Source organism: Chrysochloris asiatica, unplaced genomic scaffold (assembly GCF_000296735.1).
Source record: "Chrysochloris asiatica unplaced genomic scaffold, ChrAsi1.0 scaffold00632, whole genome shotgun sequence".
Taxonomy (NCBI): domain Eukaryota; kingdom Metazoa; phylum Chordata; class Mammalia; order Afrosoricida; family Chrysochloridae; genus Chrysochloris; species Chrysochloris asiatica.
The window spans coordinates 89368-95583 of NW_006409150.1; positions in this window are offsets into that span (position 1 = coordinate 89368).

Consider the following 6216-nt stretch of genomic DNA (forward strand, 5'->3'; position numbering starts at 1 on the left):
TGGACACCCTCTGACATAAAATCTGCATTGACTCGCCACTAATTTCAGAGTTAAGTGTCAATCCTGCAGCCAAAGAATAAGGCTTTCTGTTACCAGGCCAGGTTCATGTTTCACTTTGCTTTCCATGCCTTCATTGTTCATCAGATATTAGTTATTATGTGTAATTCCTAAACAAACTTTACCATTCCATGAATCCCAACATTGACTCCCCTGTTGCCTCCTCCCTCATAGTTCAGTATAATCATAAACTTCTCTGGAAACGTTTCACTAAATTTCCCATCAAGAAGGCAACTATATGATCCACATCACTAGGATTATAGTTCCATCACAAAATGCAGCAATTATTTATTAATATGTCTATAATCCTGTATATATATTCCTGATAAAAAAGATCAATGTCTCCATATATCTTAGTATGCAAAATATAATTTAATGCTGAATAAATGTGTCCTGAGTTACTAAATAAACAAATGACTATATGAGGTTAAACAGATACTTACAACAACTATCAGGAAAGAAGTGAAACAGGGAAGCCCAAGAATGAGAGCCAATCCAGAGAAGACAGATTAAAGAAAGAAAGTGTTTTAACATATCCAGAACCAAGGATTTTTACTTAGCAGAACTTTATATCATTAAACTTGCCTGTACTTGTATTTACCAAAATAAAAGAATGTCCTCACTAATATCTCAATTCCCAGCACCTGCAATGATTTCAGAAATTATAAGGGAAAATTCTGAATTCACCCATGCTGTATCTTTCTTGTACCTCTGTGAAAGTTAGAGGCATTTCTTTCAGGAAGGGAAGGGCAATAAACCACTCATGAAGCTCCTTGAATATATTTTCTCATGACCTGAAATTAGTCAGATAGTTTTGAACCAGAATAGGGTAAGTATTTACAAGTGTATAACATTAGTGCATGAATTCCCATGTGTCTCATTAATGATGTATTCATCTGTCTTTCATGCCCTGAGAAAAGCATTTATTTCTCTGGAGCTATGAGAGGAGCAAACCTTGCACCAGTTTTGACCCCTTGGAGACAACTTGCAGCACTGTGTACATCCTTTATCCCATTGGACTCCTTCTTCTCTAGAGGTGATCACCTCTCCTTTGGTTGGTCTTCAGCATTCAGGGTAGTCCATAATGATTACTCTAGGGAGTACTTATTTTTTCAAAGGTCTAGAGAACACATCTGGGCATCATTAGTTGCAGTACCTGGGTGTTATGATAATACATCTGACCAAATACATCTCCATACAGGTTCAGTACTATTTTTTTTTTTTTTTTACCATGCCTGTTATTTTGAACAATTGACCAGTTGTTGTTGTTGTGTGCCGTGGAGTCGGTTCTGACTCATAGCAAACCTGTACAGGGTTTCCGAGGCTGTAAATCTTCATGGGAGCAGAAAGCCTCATCTTTATCCCACGGAACTGGAAGTTTTGAACTACTGACCCTTGAGGTTAGCAGCCTGATTCGTAACCACTACGCTTCCAGAGCTCCTTGAATAAAAAAAGTAGTCAATCAATAAAAAGAAAGACATCCACATAAACCAATGTAGGATAACCATAGCCATCCCTGAAAGTCATCATTCTGTCATGGGATAGGATTATAGAATAGTCTCTGCAACTGTCTACACATCAACAAATCACAACAGATGAAGAGATTGGATGTCACAATTTTAGATTTTTATTTAGAAGGGAACAGGTTCCTCTATTAGAATGGATTATACATAGTATTTAAAGTTTAATTCACAGTATCATATGACATGTATGTTATGTGAATAAAATGACATATCTCATATAACATGATATATGCATATAAGGCAGCTTGGCAGGACTGTAGGATATGCAGAATATTGTTAAGCACAGGTGGGAAGTTAAAACCCACCAACCAATCTGCATAAGAAAAATGAAGCTTTCTTTTCCCATAAAGATTAATAGCCTTGGAATCCCTATACAGGGTCACTGAGTCAAAATTGTCTCAATTGCAGTTGTTGTTGTTGTTGCCAGGTGCCGTCGAGTCGGAACCGACTCATAGCGACCCCATGCACAGCAGAATGAAACAATGTCCGATCCCGGGCCAACCTCACTACTGCTGCCACACTTGATGCTGTCAATGATGCCACCTGGCTGATCCATCTCATTGGGGGTCTTCCTCTTTTTCTCTGACCCTCCACCTTACCCAGCATGACATCCTTCTCCAGTGACTGTTCCCTCCTGACAATTGCAGTTGGTTGTGATAAATATATTAATACTTCATGATTAAATTATTAGTTTTAAGGATGAGTTGATCCTTCACACAGTCACACATGTGACATGTTAAGTGTTGGAAGAAAGGGAGTGTTCCCATATGGTAGATTTTTACACTATGAACAGAAAATATGGAAAGTTGTGTATGCATACAACAGAAGGATCCCATGTAGTTGAAGATATTAGGAGAGGAGAGGATAACTTCTCTCAGGAGGTGCCATCTAAGATAAGAGCTAAAGGATGCAGAGGTTTAGTGAGAAGACGAGGGTGTGGAAAAACATGAAAGATGGGCAAAATCCTCATTCCTGAATTATTTTATCTTCCCTTTACCAAAACAGACAAAGTTAGGAATGTCAGATCACAAAATTTATTGAAAGAAATAAGAAACTCAGGATTATTTGGACAGACATAAGTGAGTATGATTGGCCTCAAAGACAGACAATCTAGAAAATGTTATTTTCTAAATTAAAAAAGTAACAGTGATAGACACACTGAGACCAGAGTGAGGTACTGTCCAGGAAGTTTTAATGGAGAATAAATGTTGTCACTGATACATGAATAGGACAACCAATGTATAATGAAGTATCATATCAGTATTAGCCATTCTATGGGCCCTTATGTTGCCAGCAAATGGTTGGTAACAGGATTTTATTTCCTCTGTATCTTGCACAGTGTAGAGCATGTCTCAGATTTACAACACATATTTATTAAATAAAACATTAAATTTACTTAAATATCAAATTCCTGTTCAATTTCTGAGCAATTGAGCTTTCCATAGAGCTCAGACAAAGAAGAGAAGTCTTGACCCTTAATTGTAGAGAATGCATATGGTGTGAGGAAGAGGCATCCTATGGATAGAAGCTCTGGCATGACTATAATCTACTTCAGTGGGGTTTTTGCAATCTTTAAAATGGAACTACAGAATTTACTTTTGCCATATGGCCAAACATAATCCATGTAAATCACACCTAAGGAACCAGCTTATGAGCCAATAAATACACATTAATTGAGCTTTCCAATTAAGCCATACTGAGTTCAGATGACTTGAGTAATAACTTTAAAAATATCCACTCCCTTAGGCTGTGTTCTCTATAAAAGCAAAACAAGTGAATCTTGTATATGTATATATAATGAGAAATTTATATCCATGAAATGGCTCACAGAGTTGTAGAGGTGAGCAAGTCCCAAGTCTTTGGGTAGGTGAAACAAGATTGTCAAGACAAGAAGAAGGCAGGAAGGGCAGATAAGTAAGATGGTAGCCTGCTGGTCAGCAGCAATAAATCAGGCCACTAGATCAAGCCCAGATAATGATCTAGACCCAGAAGAAAGCATCAATCTTTACCTGAGTTTCCACTGTATTGGAAATAAGACACACCCTCAAGGAAACATTCTTTCAATTGCTTGGCTGCTGCAGTAGAGCTCATCTAACAGGTAATTGCATTATATAAGATCTCATCATGATAGTTAACTACATCTCAATGGCCAAATCACTGGGAAACATGACCCAGTCAAGTTGACACAAAACCTTAACTACCACAATCCACACCTTGTCAACGTGACATCCACATATATCTTGCTAAACCTTACATAATCTCTAAAAACAAGACAATTATAAAGTCATACTTGTGACTAACAGGATCCAATTAGCATGCATACAATTGAAAACACACTCACCCCATTTTCATCTCTTATTATTAAGTGGAGAAAGGAAAAATATATCATATACACACAACAAAAAACAAATAACAGTTACAATCTTTGTTTCTACAACTGGTCATGTAGCCATAGCTGGTATTTAGAACTACCTCCTGTCACCACTCATTCTGTATTCCCTTTGCCATCAGCAAGCACTTCATCTAGTTGTGGTTCGTTTCTTGCTGAGTTTACCCAAAACTTCATTTCTGAAGGGTTGGGGCATTAATAATCATGTCAGAATTGGGTTGCTGTAATTTACCATTCTGATGCTATCTGACAGTTTTTCACTGTGATTCGTAATTTACAGAGGCTAACCATTTGGAAGTGGAGTCCTGGGGTGGCACGGTGGACTAATGTGCCAGACTTCAAAGTCATTTGAACTGCAAGGTCGGTGGTTCAAACTCTGTGTAGGAAACCCTACACAGAGTCGCTATGGGTCAGAATCAATTCAATGACACTTAACAACAACAATAAAATCTTTGGAATTAGTATGCTTTTACCTTGAATCACAGGGTAAAGTACTAAGAGATGTCCAAAGGCATCTCCTGGATGCCACACATATTCTTCTTTACCTCCATTGCTGTTGTTGTTGTGGTTGTTAAGTATTGTCAAGTCAGTTCTGACTCAGAGCATCCCTGTGTAGGGTAACTGAGGAGTGGCTGGTGAGTTTGAATCATTAACCCACAGCACCACACCAGAACTCCATTATGTATTTCTAATTTGATTTCCTCTTGGTAATCAGAATCAGTCACATCAACCAGTACAGTAACTCTGTTCTTCCCCTGTTGATCCATAAGCATGAGGAGCCCCAAAGTGGCCAGAAGACATTGTTTACTCCCAGTTCAGGGGAATCAGTGTTGTGTCTTCAGGTTGAAGTACTCCTTCCTTCCTTTGGAATTAAAATGTCCAATCCTAAAGATCATAAAGTTACAGGAATAGAAAGGAAAAACTTTTGAACTGAGACACCAGCAGTCATACTTAATGGTGCCACTCCCATTTCCACCCCTTGATTCCTGTACCTGTGAAGAGTGGCTATTGGAGAAACAGTATCATATATTCAACATTTGTATATAGCATACAAAGCCTCCTGGATAGCACTGACTCAACACTTAAGGTATTGCCACCTAGCTGGCACAACTTTTTTTTTTTTCCAAAGGCCATTCCAATATTCAATCATGCCAGATGCTTCAGGATGATGTGGGATGTGGTAAGACCAGTACATTCTATGAGCAGGGGCCATTGCTATACATCATTTGCTGTGGAATGAGCCCCTTAACTCAAGGCAATTATGTGTAGACTACCATGACAGTGAATAAGGCATGAAAGTGCATGTAAGTGCATGAACGATAGTTTTGGCAAAAGCATTGCATGCAAGGAAGTAAACTCTTTATCCAAAGTAAGTGTCTTTTCCAATACAAAACCAAATGCTATCCTTTCCATTATAGAAGTTGTTCCATTCAATCAACCTGCTCCCAGGTTGGTAGTTGATTTCCCTGAGGAATGATCCAATACATAGATTCATTGTTCATTTCTGCTGCTGGAAAATTGAGCACTCAACATTGGCTCTAGCCCAGTCAGTCATGTTGAGCAGATATTCATGCTGCTGAGCCCACGCATAGCCTCCATCGCCGCTCTCAAGGTATCTTTGTTCATGAGACTATTGGACAATGACAGGAGGGACTGGGGGAAGAGGTTAATTAGTTTTTTCAAAGCATTTGATTGTTAAAATCCTTCTTTCCTAGAAAGACCTACAGGAAAAATACAAAACGACAAAGGCAGTCTGTCTGTTACTACAAGGACAAGCAAGTTCCTTGCCCAGGAGATATCAAGGCAAGTGGTCAGGTCTCCTCAGTGCAAATCCTCTTCCGAGACTAAGACTCAATGGGAATACATGCTCTGATTGGTGACCACACACGTCACCCATAATGGAAAGTGAGGGAAAAACAGCAACGAAGTGGCGAGCTACGCCCTACAATGTTCAATAGACTCCTGTGAACCTGGGTGGAGACTTGGTCGGCCAGCAGTGTGGCAAGACCTTGTGGTCTCATGGGCTCAGAGTCAGTGACACAGCCACAGAGGACTAGAGTGGAGAGTGAAGCATCCAGCTGATAAAAGAGTAGATAGACGCAAGAACACCCACACTTGCAGATAATACCCACTTGACCACCTTTGCCACTTCATAGTGTATGTATTTTATCTAATTTTTAAAAAATGTTTTGTTGTGAATTATATAATAGTTTACATGGGAGAACTTTAGTTTTACATTCATTCCAT